At 43.9% G+C, this 21,331-nt stretch overlaps 1 protein-coding gene across 2 annotated transcripts in view; it reads right to left on the bottom strand.

Annotated features, from left to right (window-relative positions):
- Positions 1 to 21,331, bottom strand: part of LOC128684046 (uncharacterized) — a 919,796-nt gene that overhangs the window by 673,719 nt on the left and 224,746 nt on the right. The gene's annotated exons all lie outside the window — the stretch shown is intronic.

The raw sequence follows: 21,331 nt of genomic DNA, 5'->3' as shown, positions 1-21,331 counted from the left end.
CTATTTGGAACATAATTTGACTGAGCAGCTAGAACTATGCCCTGGAAAGCATCATATCGGCAACCATCACCACCTACCTGACCCTTAGTCAGGTCATTCCAGTTCAGCCCACCTAAGTAATTTTTCAGTCCTATGAAATCAGCCAAGCGAAAGTCAGGGACGGAGACTTGATTGCCATTATTAGGGGAATTCCATGATATATTAAAACTGAGTGATTTGTGATCACTTTCCCCAAGCTCATCATTAACCTCAAGATTATTAATTAGTGTTTCCCTACTGGCAAGAACCAAGTCAAGGAGGTTATTTCCCCTAGTTGGCTCTGTCACAAACTGTTTTAAAAAACAATCCTGGATCGTATCAAGAAAGTCACCTGACTCTAAATTTCCTGTCAAATTGCTCCAGTCAATCTGTCTATAGTTGAAATCTCCCATTAGCACAACATTTTCGTATGTAGATGCCTTACGAATTTCGTCCCATAGAAGTTTACTGCACTCCCTATCAAGATTTGGGGCCCTGTAAATCACACCCAAAATTAGTTTTTCTCGGCCCTCGAGAAGCTGTAACCAAACAGATTCAGTGGCTGACGCTTCTAATTTAATATCTTGTCTAACACAACAATTTAAATTGTCTCTGACATACATCGCTAGTCCACCGCCTTTCCTGTTGACCCTGACAGTGTGGAATAATTTATAGCCTTGTATGTAACATTCAGAGGGCATCTCTCTATCTTTCAGATTGAGCCAGGTCTCTGTTATAGCAATAATATCTATGTTTCCTGCACTTGCAATTAATCTTAGCTCATCTATCTTATTTCTTACACTCCTGCTATTAGTATAGTAAACCTTAAGGGAGCTAGTCCCTTGCTGCCCTCTGCTGTCCCCCTTTGTTTGCTGACCTGATCTATTGTCTTTATTTATAACTTCATGCTGAATGCCTTTTATACATTTACTGTTTCCAACCCAAGTGTTGCAACCTGCTTGTTTCCCACACACACCCATACCTCTATCTTCCATCAGTTTAAAATCATAGGCATTTCACCAATGGCCTTCTCAATCGAGTCTGCAAGTGCTACCACCCCAGCCCCAGAGAGATGTACCCCATCCCTTGCATACATATCATGTTTGCCATAAAAGTTGTTCCAGTTGTCAATGAATGGGATTGCAAGTTCCTTGCAGTATCTGTCTAGCCAGCAATTTACACCAATTGCCCTAGACAACCATTCATTTCCTACTCCCCTTCTAGGCAAGATGCTACATATGATTGGGATCCCTCCCTTAGACTTAATGAAATCTATAGCTGACCTGTACTTATCTAGCAGCTCTTCTCTCCTACCCTTCCCAATATCATTTCCACCAGCACTGAGACAGATAATGGGCTTGTTCCCATTACCTGACATGATATTATCCAGCCTGTTGACAATGTCCCCAACACCAGCTCCAGGGAAGCACACTCTATCTCTCATCTTCTTATTCCTATTACAAAAAGCACGGTCAATATATCTTACCTGAGAGTCACCAACCACAAGAATGCACTTACCTCCATTAGCAGGGGCAGTAGTACCCTTACCTTCACTTGCCACTGAAGTACATTCATCCTGAAGAACAGAGAAGCGATTTCCTACCTTCAGATCTTCACTCTTAACTTTCCTTACTCTGATGCGCCTCCCATTACTGTGAACCACTCGCCACTTGTAGCAGGTGCTGGGCTGCACCTCACTGCTGGTAGCCGTTGCTACCTCCCCAACTACAGCCTCCTCACAGCGAGAGACAGACTGCACCTCACTGCTAGAAGCTTCATTCCCCACAACTCCAGCCACCTCACATTCTCTCCCAGACCCATTGAGGTGGACCTTCAGCCTCCTAATCTCCTCCTGGAGAAGCAAGACCTCCTCCTTCAACTCTCCAACCTCAATTTTTAAAACACTGCAGAAGCAAGCCATGCTTTGTAACCGTCCACGCTAATCCCCAAAGCAGCTCAGGGTCTGTGACCTCACGTGACGACTGACCACTGACCAAAACAGTGGCCCTGAACACTGCCCAGCATTCCGCTTTTTGATACTGCTTCGCTCATTCTTTCATTTGCTCTTCTGTAACATTCTTTTACCATTTTTGTTGCCTCTCTCATATATATACAGTTTCTCTGTCAGTCATCTTTTTATATTGTAAAATATAAAAATTTGTCTGTCACCAGTTTCTCTTTCACCACTCTCTTCTCATTATTCATTCGATCATATTTCTTTCCTCCTGTACCTAAGAGATGTGCAACGCCTGGGGAAAGAGATGCAACCATGTTTGATCCGAAAAAGGGAAGGGGTAGGACCAAGCTTTAATATCAAGAGAACTTCACTAGCGTCAAGTCCAACACCCATATCCACTAACTTTCGCTAAACACTGGCACTGATGGGCCATCAACTTCATATTACACGCTACCTTTGGAAAACATTAACGTGGAAGAAACTGAGAATAAAGTACTTCTAAACGACGATCTCCGTCAAGTCACGTACTACAGGAATGTGAACGACATTGTAAATGAGGAACATCGCCATCAGTTGCAGACTGCACTGGTAGATTTCTTTGAATTAAAATTTGTCTGCGAACTTAGTCATGCTGACAAGTTCTCATTCTTAATTAATCTGATTAAACTAAATCAATTTGGGAAGATGAATTAACACCCATAAGTTTTCTTTTGAAGGGAACATAGGAATTGTACTTCATGGTACATTTTAAGCACTCGTTTGAACCAAGTCCTCATTAACAAGCTTATGATCAACAAAAATTATATTTTCACGACAATGTGAACGACCAACAAAACACATCCTAGGTTAAGAATCTAATCAGAGTATGCTATAAAAAACAAATGGATAAAGTGCAAAGAGTCAAGGAACGCGCTGCATAGGACACCATCAAGCACTATGTCAAGTGTGACGACTTGAATGACTAAATTATTTCGCAAATTACAAAAAACCTTACGCTTGGTTATCTACTATACTTCTAGAAAACACTCCTACCCAAGATAGCAATTCTTTGAGATCTTCCAGCACAGTTTATGTCTTCGCGTGCAGACACGAAGGCTATAAACTTGGTCGTAACATAGCATGACCTACACCAGTTTCCGTCGAAAAACCACATGCATCTACTGGAAGATGCTTCAGAGCGCCACAGAACGACACATCATAAACACGTACTAATTAAATAACACCATCAGTTTTTTTAAATTTCTAAAATCCCATTTAAACTTTAAATAACGGAAACCAGCAACTTAAGTTAAAGCTCAACTTCCTAGTTAATGCAACAAGCGTCAATATTAACATCCACTTAATCTATACAAGCTAAATATAAGTCACCTAAGCAATTACTCCAAACTTCCCTGATCAGCATAATAATGAGAAACTCTGCTCAAGATATAACTGATGACACGAACATAATTCCGTAGTTCAAACGGACCACTAAAACTAAGCAGAGGTTCAGCCCGATCACCTAAAAAACGCCGAGACCCAAAAGAGCGAGACTGCAAAACCACTTCATCTACAAAAGCAAAAGGTAGCACCTTAGGAGAAAATCCTTATTCAGCCACCACCGAGACGGATGAAGGAACACAGAAGAGGCGAGCAAACTGCGAGGAAGGGAAAATTGAGAAATGCTCACTATCATGGAGGGTCATCAGCCACCTCACCGGAAAATCCATCTCAGGATCGGAGAACATGCAGCAAAATCATTCGCTTTAGAGACCTCTGTCCGAACATGATGCTGAATTAACTCCTCGCTTTTGAAATACTCAAGTTGAAAAATACTATCGAGGATTCACCTGTTGAGAGTTAGGTTTCCATTGCAACTGCGGCGCAGTCTCAGACCAGGTCTCCAGGTTGATGGTCCGGTTAGTCAGACTTGATGATCATTCTCCTCGCGGTCCCAGGTTGCCATCACAACCTGGTTGATCAGAAGTCGCTTGCAGGAATACGGCAGGTTCCATCTTAAAGACAGGGATATTTTTATTGGCAATCTCCTCTACTGGGGGGTAAAAGTGACGACACTTAGCAAGCCTCCAGACAGCCAACAGAAGACAGGGAATGGTGCGTGTTGGAAGTCTGATAGCTCTCGTGGGGCTCTTCACTCAGAACTTATGTGTGCAGACACCGAAGGAGGAAGGACTGGAAGATGTGGAAGTGACAGTCACTCCTGCAAGGAGAAGGGAGCTAGTGGGTGACGTATGTGTAGTCGATTCCCGGGGTCGCCGTCTAGGCTCACCGATCCCAGTTCAGGTCTTGTGGTTGATGCCTGATCAATAGGGATTGTTGGCGCTAGCTGCACGCAGTTCAGTGTAGGCACGTAGGCACTAACAGGAAAAAATATCGCTAGTAGGCTGACAATGGATAGGAGGAACAGGGAGCCAAGGAATACAATATTTCACCACGCAAAAGCTAAGCTAAAAAAAAAAATCAGCTTAACGCATAGTGTGCCATTACTGAAGCAATACACCCACCAGGATGATGATGATGATTATTATTATTATTATTATTATTATTATTATTATTATTATTACTATTGGAATTAGAAGCAACAGCAGCAGCAGCAACAGTAGTAGTAGTAGTAGTAGCAGTAGTAGTAGTAGTAGCAGTAGTAGTAGTAGTAGCAGTAGTAGTAGTAATAGTAGTAGCAGTAGTAGTAGTAGTAGCAGTAGTAGTAGTAGTAGTAGCAGAATTGGTAGTAGTAGTAATGCAGTGTTAGTAGTAGTAGTGGTTGTAGTAGTAGTAATGTAGTAGTAGTAGTAGTAACTAGTAGTAGTAGTAGTAGTAGTAGTAGTAGTAGTAGTAGTAGTAGTAATGTAGTAGTAGTAGTAGTAACAATAGTAGTAGTAGTAGTAGTAGTAGTAGTGGTTGTAGTAGTAGTAATGTAGTAGTAGTAACAGTAGTAGTAGTAGTAGTAGTAGTAGTAGTAGTAGTAGTAGTAGTAGTAGTGGTAGTAGTAGTAGTAACAGTAGTAGTAGTAGTAATAGTAGTAGTAGTAGTAGTAGTGGTTGCAGTAGTAGTAATGTAGTAGTAGTAGTAGTAACAGTAGTAGCAGTAGTAGTAGTAGTAGTAGTAGTAGTAGTAGTAGTAGTAGTAATGTAGTAGTAGTAGTAACAGTAGTAGTAGTAGTAGTAATAGTAATAATAGAAGTATTAATATTAATAGTAGTAGTAGTAATAGTAATAGTAGTAATAGTAATAGCAGTAGTAATAGTAGTAGTAGTAATAGTAGTAGTAATAGTAATAATAGAAGTATTAATATTAATAGTAGTAGTAGTAATAGTAATAACAGTAGCAGTAGTAGTAATAGTAGTAGTAGTAGTAGTAGAAGTAGTAGTAGTAGTAGTAGTAGTAGTAGTAGTAATAGTTGTAGTAATAGTAATAGTAGAAGTGGTAGTAGGAATAGTAATAGCAGTAGCAGTAGTAATAGTAGTAGTAGTAGTAGTAGAAGAAGAAGAAGCAGTAATAGTAGTAGTAATAATAATAATAATAATAATATCATTATTATTATTTCTAATTATTATTTTATTATTATATTCCTGGGAAACGCTAAACCCGTAAGGATCATCCAGCACATGAAGAATGAGAGGTAATGAGGTTTAATCAATGGAATGGGAGAGTAACTCCGAATCCAGGGATCAAGAGCCTATCACCTTCAAAATGAACGCCCTCACTACGGGAGATATAGTTTTTTTTTCCCAAGCTTTTTTCCACTGCCTGAGAGACACTCACACTGCCCTGATGACGAAACATTGTCTCAACAGCAGTGAAAGCAAGAGACATGACCCGACAGGAGCTCCTGTTGATCCCTCTGTTTGCGAAAACAGAAGCGGAAGAAATGTACACGTGAAAGTCAAAAGCGGTATCTGCGTTGATCTACGACCTGAGGACTCACCGGGAAACAAATCCAGGCAGTCTTAAAAGCCCGGGAAAGGTTGATAAGGTCAAAGGTCAGAAGAGGAAGTAACCCCCCTTCAACCATCCTTCTTCCACATCAACCCCCACTCACAACACTCTTACGTACCCTCACCCACACTCTTACGCACCCCTGCCCACACTCTTACACTCCCCTACACAACTATTACACCCCACCCACACTCTTACAAACTCCTACCCACACACACACACCCTCACCCACAATCTTCCATACACCTCCCCACACTCTTACACCCCCCACCCACACTCTTACACCCCCCCACCCACACTCTTACACACCCATACCCACTCAAGGAGAAAGATCTTGGGGTGAGCATAACACCGAGCACATCTCCGGAAGCACACATCAACCAGATAACTGCTGCAGCATATGGGTGCCTGGCAAACCTGAGAATAGCATTCCGATACCTTAGTAAGAAATCGTTCAAGACACTGTACACTGTATACATCAGGCCCATACTGGAGTATGCAGTACCAGTTTGGAATCCACACCTGGCCAAACACGTCAAGGAATTAGAGAAAGTGCAAAGGTTTCCAACAAGGTTAGTTCCGGATCTCAGGGGAACGTCCTACGAAGAAAGGTTGAGGGAAAGCTGCCTGACGACACTGGAGGACAGGAGGGTCAGGGGAGACATAAATAATAACGACATACAAAATACTGCGTGGAATAGATAAGCTGGACAGAGACAGGACGTTCCAGAGAGGGGACACAGAAACAAAGGGTCACAATTGGAAGCTGAAGACTCAGACGAGTCACAGGGACGTTAGGAAGTATTTCTTCAGTCATAGGGTTGTCAGGAAGTGGAATAGTCTAGTAAGTAATGTAGTGGAGGCAGGAACCATACATAGCTTTAAGTCGAGGTATGAGCAGAGAGAGAGAGAGAGAGAGAGAGAGAGAGAGAGAGAGAGGACCTAGTAGCGATCAGTGAAGAGGCGGAGCCAGGAGCTGAGTATCGACCCCTGCAACCACAATTAGGTGAGTACAATTAGGTGAGTACTCTTATCCACTCCACCCACACTCTTACAACCCCACCCACAATCTTACAACACACTCTCACCCACACTCTTACACATCGCTACCCACACTCTTGCAAACCCCTACCACACACTTACACACCCCTCCCCACACTCATACAAACCTGTACCCACACTCTGACACCCCCCACCCACATTCTTACACACCCTCACCCACATTCTTACACACCCTTACCTCTTACACACTCCTTTACCTCTTACACACTCCACCCACACTCTTACACCCAAATGCACAATCATACAACACACCCCCACCCACTCTCTTACACCCCCACCCACATTCTTACACATCCCTACCCACACTCTTACAGACCCCTACCAACACTCTTACAAACCCCTACCCACACTCTTACAAATTCCTACCCTCACTCTTACACACCCCAATCCATATTCTTACACACCCTCACCTTACAAACCCCTCCCCACACTCTTAAAAACCCCTACCCACATTCTTACACACGCTCGACCACACTCTTGCAAACCCCTCCCTACCCACACTCTTAAAAACTCCTACCTACACTCTTACACCCCCAACCACATTCTTACACATCCTCATGCACACTCTTAGAAACCCCTACCCACACTCTTACACCCCATCCACATTCTTACACACTCCTACCCACAGTCCTACAACCCCCACCCACCCACACTTTTAGAAACCTCTACACACCCCCACCCTCACTATTACACACCCCTACCCACACTCTTACACATCCCTGCCTTACACATTTACACACCCTCACCCACACTTTACACCCCTCACCTACACTCTTACACATTCTTTCCCACACTCTTATACACTCTACCTACACTATTAAACCCCTAACCCACACTCTTACAAACCCTTACCTACACTCTTACACACTCCACCCCACAATCTTACGCCCTCACCCACACTCTTACACGCCCTTACCCACCCTCTAACACACTCCACCCACACTCTTTCACCACACCCTCACTCTTACATACCACCGCTAACACTCTAACGCCCCCACACATACTCTTACGCACACCTACACACGCTCTACCCACAGTCTTACATACCCGCACATCCACTCTTACGCACCCTTATGCACAGTCTTACACACTCCACCCACACTCTTACACACCCACACTCTTACACAAAGCTACCCACACTCTTAAACACCCCTACTCACACTCTTATTCACCAACCAACACTCTTACACACCCCTGTCCAAACACTTACACACTCCATGCACACTCTTATATCCCCCACACTCTTACATACCTCTACCCACACTCTTACACACCCTTGCTCACGTACTTACATACCCTCTCAAACAATCTTTCCCACCCCATCCACACTCACCTATACTCCTACATACCTCAACCCATACTCTTACACCCACACCCACACAACTTTAAACACCCTCACCAACACTCGTACACCCCTAACCTACACTCTTACACACCCCTACCCACACTCCTATTCTCTCCGCCCACACGCTTACACACCCCTAAACATCTCTTACACACCCCACCTACACTCTTACACCCCTCACCCACACTCTTATACACCCTTACACACTCCACCTCACACTCTTACGCCGCCCCTACGCAAACTTTTACACACTCCACCCACACTCTTACACACCCCTGCCCACACACTTACACACCTTCACCAACAATCTTAAACACCCCACCCACACTCTTACACACCCATACCCACACTCTTACACACTCCACCCACACTCTTACATACCCGTACTCACACTCTTTCACACCTCTACACACACTCCTTCACACTCTACCCACACTCTTACACCCCTTTTCCGCATTCTTACACACTCTTAACCACACTCTAACACACTCCAACTCACACTCTTACGCCCACACCCACACAGTTACACACCCCTACCCACACTCTTACAAACTCCTACTCACACTCTTAAACACCCGCACCCACATTTTTACTTATCCTCACCAGCACTTTTACACACCCCTAACTATGCTCTTACATATTTCACCCACAATCTTACACACCCACACTCTTACACATCCCACCGCACACTCTTACAAACCCCTACCCACGCTCTTACAAAACTCCTCCCCACCCTCTAACACACCCCTACCCACATTCTTACACACCCTAACATATATGCTTTACACACCCTCACCAACACTCTTACAAACCCCTGCCCACACTTTTACAAACCTCTACACACAATCATACACACCCCTACCCACACTCTTTCACAAACCCACTCACACTATTACACACCTTTACCAACACTCTTACACATCCCTATCCAAATTCTTGCACACCTCTGCCCACAATGTTATACACCCCTGTCTACACACTTACACACCCTCACCCACACCTTTACACCCTTCACTTACACTCTTACACACCTTTCCAACACTTTTATGCACTCTACCTACACTTTTAAACCCCTACCCCACACTCTTTGAAACCCTTACCTTCACTCTTACACACTCCACCCTACAATCTTACGCCCCCTAACCCACTCTTACAGACCCTTACCCTCACTCTAAAACACTACACTCTTACTCGATCACCACACCCACACTCTTAGAGGCCACCACTAACACTCTAACACCTCTCACACTCTCTTGCACACCCCTAAACACACTCTTACACACCACTACCCACACTTTTACACACCTCTTCCCGTACTCTTACTCACCTCTCCCCACACTTATACACTCCACCCACACTCTTACACACCCCTACCCACAATTTTTCACATTCCACCCACTCTTTTACACCCCCCACCCACACTCTTACAAACCGCTGCCGACATTCTTATACACCCTTACTCACACTCTTGCACATTCCACCCACTGTCTTACACACCCCCACCCACCCTTCAACACACCCCTACCCACACTCTTACACTCCCATATACACTCATACACACCGCTACCCACACTTTTACACACCCCTTCCCACACTTTTACACACCCCTACCCACACTCTTACAAACCCCTACCCACACTCTAACACCTCCACCCTCACTCTTACATCACCCATTCCGACATTCTTACACATCCTTACCTACACTCTTACTCACCATTACCTCCACTTCCACACACCCCTACCAACACTCTTACACACTCCACCCACACTCTTACATACCCCTACCCACACTCTTACACACTCCACCCTCACTCTTACACCCCCTCCCACACTTACATACCCATACCCACACTCTAACACCCTCACCCACACCCTTACACACCCCTACTCACACTCATACACATCCCTACCCACAATCTTACACATTCCATCCACTGTCTTACACATCCACACCAACACTCTTACACACCCCTACCCACACTCTTACACACCCTTACCTACACTTTTACTCACCTCTTCCCACACTCTTACACACCACTACCCACACTCTAACACTCCCACCTATACCCCTACTCACACTCTTACACACACTTACCCACACTCTTACACTCCACCCACACTCTTACACCCCTACCCACACTCTTATTCACCTTTACCCACACTCTTACACACCTCCACCAAGTTTCTTACACCCCCATTCACACTCTTACACACCCCTAGTCACACTCATACACACCTCAAACACTCTTGCTCCCCCCTACCTACACTCTTACACAACCCTACATACACTCTTACACACTCCACCCACACTCTTGCACCCCCACCCACGCTCACACACACCCGTACCCACACTTTTATACCCCCCACCCTCACTCTTGCACACCCTCACCACACTCTTACACACTCCACCCACACTCATACACATCTTTACCCACACTTTTACGCATCCCTTCTCACACTCTTACACACCCTTGCCCCCACTCTTCCACACCCCACCCACACTCTTATACACCCCTAACCACACTCTTCCACACCCCAACCTCACTCTTCATTACCCTAAAACAATCTTCCACACACCAACACTCTCTTGCACACCCTACCACACTCTTCCACACCTCCACTACTCTCTTTCACAGCCCAGCCTCACTTTTGCACACTCCATCCACACTTCTTCACTACCCAACCTCACTTTTGCACATTCCAACCTCACTTTTCCACACTCCAACTTCATTGTTCCACATTCTATTCTTACTCTTCCGCGCTTCCACCATGCTCTTCCACACTCCAACCACATTCTGCAAATAATCCACCTAACTCTCTCCAGGTAAACTCCAGGTAAACACTTCCTAATCCCCATCCATTCTCTTCTAGACTCCCACACCCATTCTTGTAAATCCCGGCCCACTCTTTTCCAGACACCCCGCATACAATCTTCCAAATCCCTACCCTTTCTCTTCCAGACCTCCACATCCACTCTTCCAAATCCACCCACTCTCTTCCAGATCCCCACATCCATTCTTCCTGATCCCAACCCACATCCTTCCAGATTCCCTTCTCTAGCTCTTCCTGATCCTCGCCCTCAATCCTCACGATTACCACACACTCTTCCAGAGTCCCACCCACACTCATTTGATTTCCACCCACACTCTTCCTGATCTCCATCCACACTCTTCTGGATCCCTACCCACGCTCTTCCAGATCCGCACACCAATTCTTCCAGATCCCCATCCCCACTTTTCCATACCCTCATCTGCACTCTTTAAGACCCTCCTCCCCACTCTTCCAGGCCTACCATCCGCACTCTTTCAAACCCCTCACCCACACTCATGCAGATCTCCACCGCCACCCATTCAGACCCCAACCACACTCATCCAGACCTCTCCCACACTCATCCAAACCCCACCCACACTCATCCAAACCCCACCCACACCTGCCCAGACCCCTCACCCACACTCTTCTAGGCCCCCAACTACACTCATCCAGACCCCACCCAACACTCTTCCAGTCCCCCACTCACACTCATCCAGACCCCCATCCACACTCATCATGAATCCCAGCCCACAATTTTCCAGACCTACACTCACACTCATCCAGACCCCACCCAGATTCTTCCAAACCCTACCCACACTCTTCCAGATCCCCACCCACACTCATCCAGACCCCACGCACACTCTTCCAAACGTCACCCCACACTCTTCGAGACCTCCACATACACCCATCCACAGTGACAACGTTTCGCTCAAAGACAGGACTTTATCAAGTCACAAATAAATCTGCTTGTGACTTAAAGCCTGTGCGTGAGCGAAAAGTGATTTGATAAACTCACTGTGTAGGCCAAACGTGACTTGATAAAGACCCTGTGTGGGGGAAACGTATTTAATAAAGCCACTGCCTGGGCAAAACGTCATCGGTTAAGATTCACTAAATCCATTTGCATCTATGAGAGATTTATAACATTTGTATACCTACAATCAGGTATAATTATTATTATTATTATTATTATTATTATTATTATTATTATTATTATTATTATTATTATTATTATTATTATTATTATTATTATTATTATTATTTATTATCACACTGGCCGACTCCCACCAAGGCAGGGTGGTCCGAAAAAGAAAAACTTTCACCATCATTCACTCCATCACTGTCTTGCCAGAAGGGTGCTTTACACTACAGTTTTTAAACTGCAACATTAACACTCCTCCTTCAGAGTGCAGGCACTGTACTTCCCATCTCCAGGACTCAAGTCCGGCCTGCCGGTTTCCTGAACCCCTTCACAAATGTTACTTTGCTCACACTCCAACAGCACGTCAAGTATTAAAAACCATTCGTCTCCATTTACTCATATCAAACACGCTCACGCACGCCTGCTGGAAGTCCAAGCCCCTCGCACACAAAACCTCCTTTACCCCCTCCCTCCAACCTTTCCTAGGCCGACCCCTACTCCGCCTTCCTTCCACTACAGACTGATACACTCTTGAAGTCATTCTGTTTCGCTCCATTCTCTCTACATGTCCGAACCACCTCAACAACCCTTCCTCAGCCCTCTGGACAATAGTTTTGGTAATCCCGCACCTCCTCCTAACTTCCAAACTACGAATTCTCTGCATAATATTCACACCACACATTGCCCTCAGACATGACATCTTCACTGCCTCCAGCCTTCTCCTCGCTGCAACATTCATCACTCATGCTTCACACCCATATAAGAGTGTTGGTAAAACTATACTCTCATACATTCCCCTTTTTGCCTCTAAGGACAAAGTTCTTTGTCTCCACAGACTCCTAAGTGCACCACTCACCCTTTTCCCCTCATCAATTCTATGATTCACCTCATCCTTCATAGACCCATCCGCTGACACGTCCACTCCCAAATGTCTGAATACATTCACCTCCTCCATACTCTCTCCCTCCAATCTGATATCCAATCTTTCATCACCTAATATTTTTGTTATCCTCATAACCTTACTCTTTCCTGTATTCACTTTTAATTTTCTTCTTTTGCACACCCTACCAAATTCATCCACCAATCTCTGCAACTTCTCTTCAGAATCTCCCAAGAGCACAGTGTCATCAGCAAAGAGCAACTGTGACAACTCCCACTTTATGTGTGATTCTTTATCTTTTAACTCCACGCCTCTTGTCAAGACCCTCGCATTTACTTCTCTTACAATCCCATCTATAAATATATTAAACAACCACGGTGACATCACACATCCTTGTCTAAGGCCTACTTTTACTGGGAAATAATTTCCCTCTTTCCTATGTACTCTAACTTGTGCCTCACTATTCTCGTAAAAACTCTTCACTGCTTTCAGTAACCTACCTCCTACACCATACACTTGCAACATCTGCCACATTGCCCCCCTATCCACCCTGTCATACGCCTTTTCCAAATCCATAAATGCTACAAAGACCTCTTTAGCCTTATATGTTTCACTGTAAACACCTGGTCCACACACCCCCTACCTTTCCTAAAGCCTCCTTGTTCATCTGCTATCCTATTCTCCGTCTTACTTTTAATTCTTTCAATAATAACTCTACCATACTCTTTACCAGGTATACTCAACAGACTTATCCCCCTATAATTTTTGCACTATCTTTTGTCCCCTTTGCCTTTATACAAAGGAACTATGCATGCTCTCTGCCAATCCCTAGGTACCTTACCCTCTTCCGTACATTTATTAAATAATTGCACCAAACTCTCCAAAACTATATCCCCACCTGCTTTTAACATTTCTATCTTTATCCCATCAATCCCGGCTGCCTTACCCCCTTTCATTTTACCTACTGCCTCACGAACTTCCCCCACACTCACAACTGACTCTTCTTCACTCCTACAAGATGTTACTCCTCCTTGCCCTATACACGAATTCACAGCTTCCCTATCTTCATCAACATTTAACAATTCCTCAAAATATTCCCTCCATCTTCCCAATACCTCTAACTCTCCATTTAATAAATCTCCTCTCCTATTTTTAACTGACAAATCCATTTGTTCTCTAGGCTTCCTTAACTTGTTAATATCACTCCAAAACTTTTTCTTATTTTCAACAAAATTTGTTGATAATATCTCACCCACTCTCTCATTTGCTCTCTTTTTACATTGCTTCACCACTCTCTTAATCAGGGGAGACATGATAACGACATACAAGATACTGCGGGGAATAGACAAGGTGGACAGAGATGGGATGTTCCAGAGAGGGGACATTAACCTCTCTCTTTTTCTCCATATACTCCTCCCTCCTTGCATCACTTCTACTTTGTAAAAACTTCTCATATGCTAACTTTTTCTCCCTTACTACTCTCTTTACATCATCATTCCACCAATCGCTCCTCTTCCCTCCTGCATCCACTTTCCTGTAACTACAAACTTGTGTTGAACACTCTAACACTTCATTTTTAAACCTACCCCATACCTCTTCGACCCCATTGCCTATGCTCTCATTCGCCCATCTATCCTCCAATAGCTGTTTATATCTTTCCCCAACTGCCTCCTCTTTTAGTTTATAAACCTTCACCTCTCTCTTCCCTGACACTTCTATTCTCCTTGTATCCCATCTACCTTTTACTCTCAGTGTAGCTACAACTAGAAAGTGATCTGATATATCTGTGGCCCCTCTATAAACATGTACATCCTGAAGTCTACTCAACAGTCTTTTATCTACCAATACATAATCCAACAAACTACTCTCATTTCGCCCTACATCATATCTTGTATACTTATTTATCCTCTTTTTCTTAAAATATGTATTACCTATAACTAAACCCCTTTCTATACAAAGTTCAATCAAAGGGCTCCCATTATCATTTACACCTGGCACCCCAAACTTACCTACCACACCCTGTGAAACAGAAACCTGTAACTGTTTTGCATGATGGTAGGATTGCTGGTGTCTTTTTCTGTCTCATAAACACGCTAGATAACAGGGATATCTTGCTACTCCTACTTACACTTTGGTCACACTTCACAGACACGCACATGCATATATATATACATACATCTTGGTTTTTCTCCTTTTTCTACATAGCTCTTGTTCTTTATTTCTTCTATTGTCCATGGGGAAGTGGAAAAGAATCTTTCCTCCGTAAGCCATGCGTGTCGTATGAGGCGACTAAAATGCCGGGAGCAATGGGCTAGTAACCCCTTCTCCTGTAGACATTTACTAAAAAAGAGAAGAAAAACTTTATAAAACTGGGATGCTTGAATATGCGTGGATGTAGTGCAGATGACAAGAAACAGATGATTGCTGATGTTATGAATGAAAAGAAGTTGGATGTCCTGGCCCTAAGCGAAACAAAGCTGAAGGGGGTAGGGGAGTTTCGGTGGGGGGAAATAAATGGGATTAAATCTGGAGTATCTGAGAGAGTTAGAGCAAAGGAAGGGGTAGCAGTAATGTTGAATGATCAGTTATGGAAGGAGAAAAGAGAATATGAATGTGCAAATGCAAGAATTATGTGGATTAAAGTAAAGGTTGGATGCGAAAAGTGGGTCATAATAAGCGTGTATGCACCAGGAGAAGAGAGGAATGCAGAGGAGAGAGAGAGATTTTGGGAGATGTTAAGTGAATGACTAGGAGCCTTTGAACCAAGTGAGAGAGTAATTGTGGTAGGGGACCTGAATTATTATTATTTTTATTATTATTATTATTATTATTATTATTGTTATTATTATTATTATTATTATTATTATTATTATTATTATTATTATTATTATTATTATTATTTTATTATTATTACTGTTTACTGTTACTCTATTATTATTATCATTATTATTATTCACCATTATTATTATTATTATTATTATTATTATTATTATTATTATTATTATTATTATTATTATTAATAATAATAATATTTATTAATATTATTAACATTTATTAATATTATTATTTATTAATATTATTAATATTAGTACTAGTAGCAGTAGTAGTAGTAGTAATAGTATTAGCAGTAACAGTAGTAGTAGTATAATTATATGCAAAGTACTAAACTTGTGCGGACAATTCAGTGGAACTAGTTACGGAGGCTCGATCCTCTACCCCTCAATCGCGAGAATAAAAAAAAATTCCTACTCTTGTAGCCAGGTTTTTATTCCTTTAGGTCAAGGTTGGTTAAATACTTTTCTTCCAATCCGGGAATTAAGTGAGTTTCCGCGGCCCTAATTTGAAAGGAGTTCCGCGAGCGAGGAGCTTCGTTAACGAGGCTCTTCGCTCGTGGAAGACCATGGACCACCTCCCCCTTAACGAAGCTCCTCGCTCGTGGAAGACCATGAGCCACCTCCCCCTTAACGAAGCTCCTCGTCCCCGAAGAAGACCATGGGCCACCTCCCCCTTAAGGAAGAGGTGGCCCATGGATCTTCCACGAGCGAGGAGCCTCGTTAAGGCCCATGGTCTTTCAATGTTTTGACTTCCTCTCTGTCTTCTGGGAGCTGTCAGAAACATTCGTTAGTAGTGGAAGCCTCTTCACTGTTGCTTCTTACTGGTGGAAACAGCTTCACTGTTGCTTCTTACTGGTGGAAATAGCTTCACTGTTGCTTCTTACTGGTGGAAACCTCTTCACTGTTGCTTCTTGCTGGTGGAAGCCTCTTCGCAGTTGCTTCTTACTGGTGGAAACCTCTTCACTGTTGCTTCTTACTGGTGGAAACAGCTTCACTGTTGCTTCTTGCTGGTGGAAGCCTCTTCGCAGTTGCTTCTTACTGGTGGAAACCTCTTCACTGTTGCTTCTTACTGGTGGAAACAGCTTCACTGTTGCTTCTTACTGGAGGAAGCCTCTTCACTGTTGCTTCTTGCTGGTGGAAGCCTCTTCGCAGTTGTTTCTTGCTGGTGGAAGCCTCTTCACTGTTGCTTCTTTCTGGTGGAAGCCTCGTCACTGTTGCTTCTTTCTGGTGGAAGCCTCTTCACTGTTGCTTCTTTCTGGTGGAAGCCTCTTGACTGTTGCTTCTTACTTGTGGAAGCCTCTTCGCTGTTGCTTCTTTCTGGTGAAGCCTCTTCACTGTTGCTTCTTTCTGGTGAAGCCTCTTCACTGTTGCTTCTTTCTGGTGGAAGCCTCTTCACTGTTGCTTCTTTCTGATGGAAGCCTCTTCACTGTTGCTTCTTTCTGGTGGAAGCCTCTTCGCTGTTGCTTCTTTCTGGTGGAAGCCTCTTCACTGTTGCTTCTTTCTGGTGGAAGCCTCTTCACTGTTGCTTCTTTCTGGTGGAAGCCTCTTCACTGTTGCTTCTTTCTAATGGAAGCTTCTTCACTGTTGCTTCTTTCTGGTGGAAGCCTCTTCACTGTTGCTTCTTTCTGGTGGAAGCCTCTTCACTGTTGCTTCTTTCTAATGGAAGCTTCTTCACTGTTGCTTCTTTCTGGTGGAAGCCTCTTCACTGTTGCTTCTTTCTGGTGGAAGCCTCTTCACTGTTGCTTCGTTCTGTTGGAAGCCTCTTCACTGTTGCTTCTTTCTGGTGGAAGCCGCTTCACTGTTGCTTCTTTTTGATGGAAGCCTCTTCACTGTTGCTTCTTTCTGGTGGAAGCCTCTTCACTGTTGCTTCTTTCTGGTGGAAGCCTCTTCACTGTTGCTTCTTTCTGGTGGAAGCCTCTTCACTGTTGCTTATTTCTGGTGGAAGCCTCTTCACTGTTGCTTCTTTCTGGTGGAAACCTCTTCACTGTTGCTTCTTTCTGGTGGAAGCCTCTTCGCTGTTGCTTCTTTCTGGTGGAAGCCTCTTCACTGTTGCTTCTTTCTGGTGGAAGCCTCTTCACTGTTGCTTCTTTCTGGTGGAAGCCTCTTCACTGTTGCTTCTTTCTGGTGGAAGCCTCTTCACTGTTGCTTCTTTCTGGTGGAAGCCTCTTCACTCTTGCTTCTTTCTGGTGGAAGCCTCTTCACTGTTGCTTCTTTCTGGTGGAAGCCTCTTCACTGTTGTTTCTTTCTGGTGGAAGCCTCTTCACTGTTGCTTCTTTCTGGTGGAAGCCTCTTCACTGTTGCTTCTTTCTGGTGGAAGCCTCTTCACTGTTGCTTCTTTCTGGTGGAAGCCTCTTCACTGTTGCTTCTTTCTGGTGGAAGCCTCTTCACTGCTGCTTCTTTCTGGTGGAAGCCTCTTCACTGTTGCTTCTTTCTGGTGGAAGCCTCTTCACTGTTGCTTCTTTCTGGTGGAAGCCTCTTCACTGTTGCTTCTTTCTGGTAGAAGCCTCTTCACTGTTGCTTCTTTCTGGTGGAAGCCTCTTCACTGTTGCTTCTTTCTGGTGGAAGCCTCTTCACTGTTGCTTCTTTCTGGTGGAAGCCTCTTCACTGTTGCTTCTTTCTGGTGGAAGCCTCTTCACTGTTGCTTCTTTCTGGTAGAAGCCTCTTCACTGTTGCTTCTTTCTGGTGGAAGCCTGTTGACCACTTCATCTTACAGTCCGGCAAGCTCGGCTGCTGCAACACGGCTTAAAGCACTGCACGACGTTACAAAATTAATGCCTTTTCATTTAATGTAAATAATAATAATAGCAACAGATTTAAGCCAATCTGTAACACAAGGGTCATTAGGGGTCATTAATGACGAGGATCATTTAGGGTCAATAATAACGAGGGTCATTAACAATATTCCTTATCACTAATTTATGCTAACTTTCGTATCATATATTTGTGTGTTTACTCCCTAGATTATGTGCATTACTTATATTACGTTTCCCACCGTGGGAGGGTGAACACCGTGGGAGGGTGACCACCGTGGGAGGGTGACCACCGTGGGAGGGTGACCACCGTGGCAGGGTGACCTCCGTGGCACGGTGACCGGAGATAGAAGAAACAGTTTCATCATCATTCCATCACTGTCTTGCCATAACTGATGTGCGGTTATAAAACTGCAACATACCAACACCCGTCCTTAGAGTGCAGCCACTGTACCTCCCACCTCCAGGACTCTAGTCCGGTTAATTGGTCTCTTTGAATTCCTTCACATCAGTTCATAAAAACCATTGGTCTGCACTCGTTCCATCTAACACGCTTACGCTCGCTTACCTGGAGTACACCTGAATGGGTTTCCGAGGGTCAAAACCCCCGCAGCCCGTTCCATGACCAGGGTTTGCTGTGGATCAGCGCCTGATCAACCAGGCTGTTACTGCTGGCCGCAGGCAAACCGACGTACGAACCACAGCCCGGCTGGTCTGGTACTTACTTTAGGTGTCTAGCTCCCTCTTGAAGACAGCCAGGAGTTTATTGGTGTTCCCCTTATGTATGCTGAGAGGCAGTGGAACAGTCTTGGACCCTGACACTTTCTGTGTTATCTCTTAGCGTACTCATGGTGCCCCCGCTTTTCATTGGGAGGATATTGCACCGTCTGTCGAGTCTTTTGATTTCGTAGGGAGTGATTTCCGTGTGCAGTTTTGTGACAAATCCCACTAGGAATTTTCAAGTAAGATTATCATGATTCTTTCTCGCCTGCATTCCAAGGAATACAGGTAAAGGTACTTCAACGGTTCCCAGTAACTGAAGTGGTTTATGGTACTTATACATGCATTAAAAGTTCTCTGTATATTCTCCAGGTCTGCGGTTTCTCCTGCCTTGAAAGGGGCTGTTAGTGTACAGCATTATTCCAGCCTAGAGATAACAAGCGATTTGAAGAGAATCATCATTGGCTTGTCGTTCCTAGTTTTGAATGTTCTCATTATCCATCCTATCATTTTCCTAGCAGATATGATAGATACAGCGTCGTGATCTTAGAAAGAGCGATTTTCTGACATTATCACTCCCAGGACCTTCATGATAGTTTTTGCTCAAATGTGTGGCTGGAATTTGTTTTATACTCAGCTCCAGCTTTTATTTCCTCGAGTTTTCCATAGTGGTGTTATTGAAATTTGTCTTCATTAAACTTCATGGTGTTTTCTGACGCTCATTTAAAGATTTGTTTAATATCCGCTTGGAGATCTGCGGTTCTCAATGAATGACACTGCCTTGCAAATTCTGGTCTCATCAGCTGTGGCTTACATCTCTGTCTATGCCAGATATGACTAAGTGGAGAAGGATGGGAGCTTGTACTGTATCATGTGGAACAGAGCTTTTCACTGTAGCCGCCTCTAACTTTACTCTGTTTACTAATACTCTTTGTATTCTATTTATTAGGAAGTTATAAATAACAAAAAGGCACAATACCGTGACTGGAACAATACACAAATAACCCGCACATAGAAGAGAGGAGCTAACGACGACGTTTCGGTCCGACTTGGATCATTTACAAAGTCACACTCTTAATGGTCCAAGTCGGACCGAAACGTCGTCGTAAGCTCCTCTCTTCTATGTGCGGGTTATTTGTGTAGGAAGTTATAGGTCCATCTACCAACTTTTCCTGCTATTTCTCTATCATGGTATTCCTTTGTGTGCTATTACACCATGATCGCACTTGTCGAAGGCTTTCGCAAAATCTGTGTATACTACATCTGTATTTTGATTGTCCTAAAGTGCATCCAAGACAATGTCATAGTGATCCAGTAGCTGTGAGAGGCAGGAGCGACCTACTCGAAACCCATTCTACTCTGAGTTGTGCAACTGATGGATATCCAAGTGGTGGCAATCATGCTTCTTAGAACCCTTTCAAAGATTTTGATGATGTGGTACGTTAGTGCTATCGGTCTGTAATTCTATGCAAATGGTTTACTGGCAACTATGTGGAGTGGGGTTATATCTGTTGTCTTTAGTGACTGTGGGATGACCCCTAAATTTTTGCTCCTTCTCCATTGAATATTTAAGGCACGTGAATGGGGTTTCCTGCAGTTCTTGATGAACACGGAGTTCCACGAGTCTGGGCTTGGGGCAAACTGCATGGGCATGTCATTTATTGCCTTTTCAAAGTCCTGTGGTATCATGATTATATCAGAAATTCTTGAATTATCCAAATTTTGGGTCTCGGTCATAAAAAAAATCGTTTAGATTTCCGACTCTTAATATGATTAACTGTGATTTTAGTATCTCATTCATTTTGTTGCTGTCATCTGTGTAAATCCCATCTCGTTTAAGCAGGGGCTCAATACTGGCTGTGGTTTTTGCCATAAATT

This window comes from Cherax quadricarinatus, chromosome 3, assembly GCF_038502225.1.
Source record: "Cherax quadricarinatus isolate ZL_2023a chromosome 3, ASM3850222v1, whole genome shotgun sequence".
NCBI lineage: Eukaryota > Metazoa > Arthropoda > Malacostraca > Decapoda > Parastacidae > Cherax > Cherax quadricarinatus.
The sequence above is the reverse complement of the archived record's forward strand: the minus strand, read 5'-3'. Positions and strand labels throughout refer to the sequence as shown.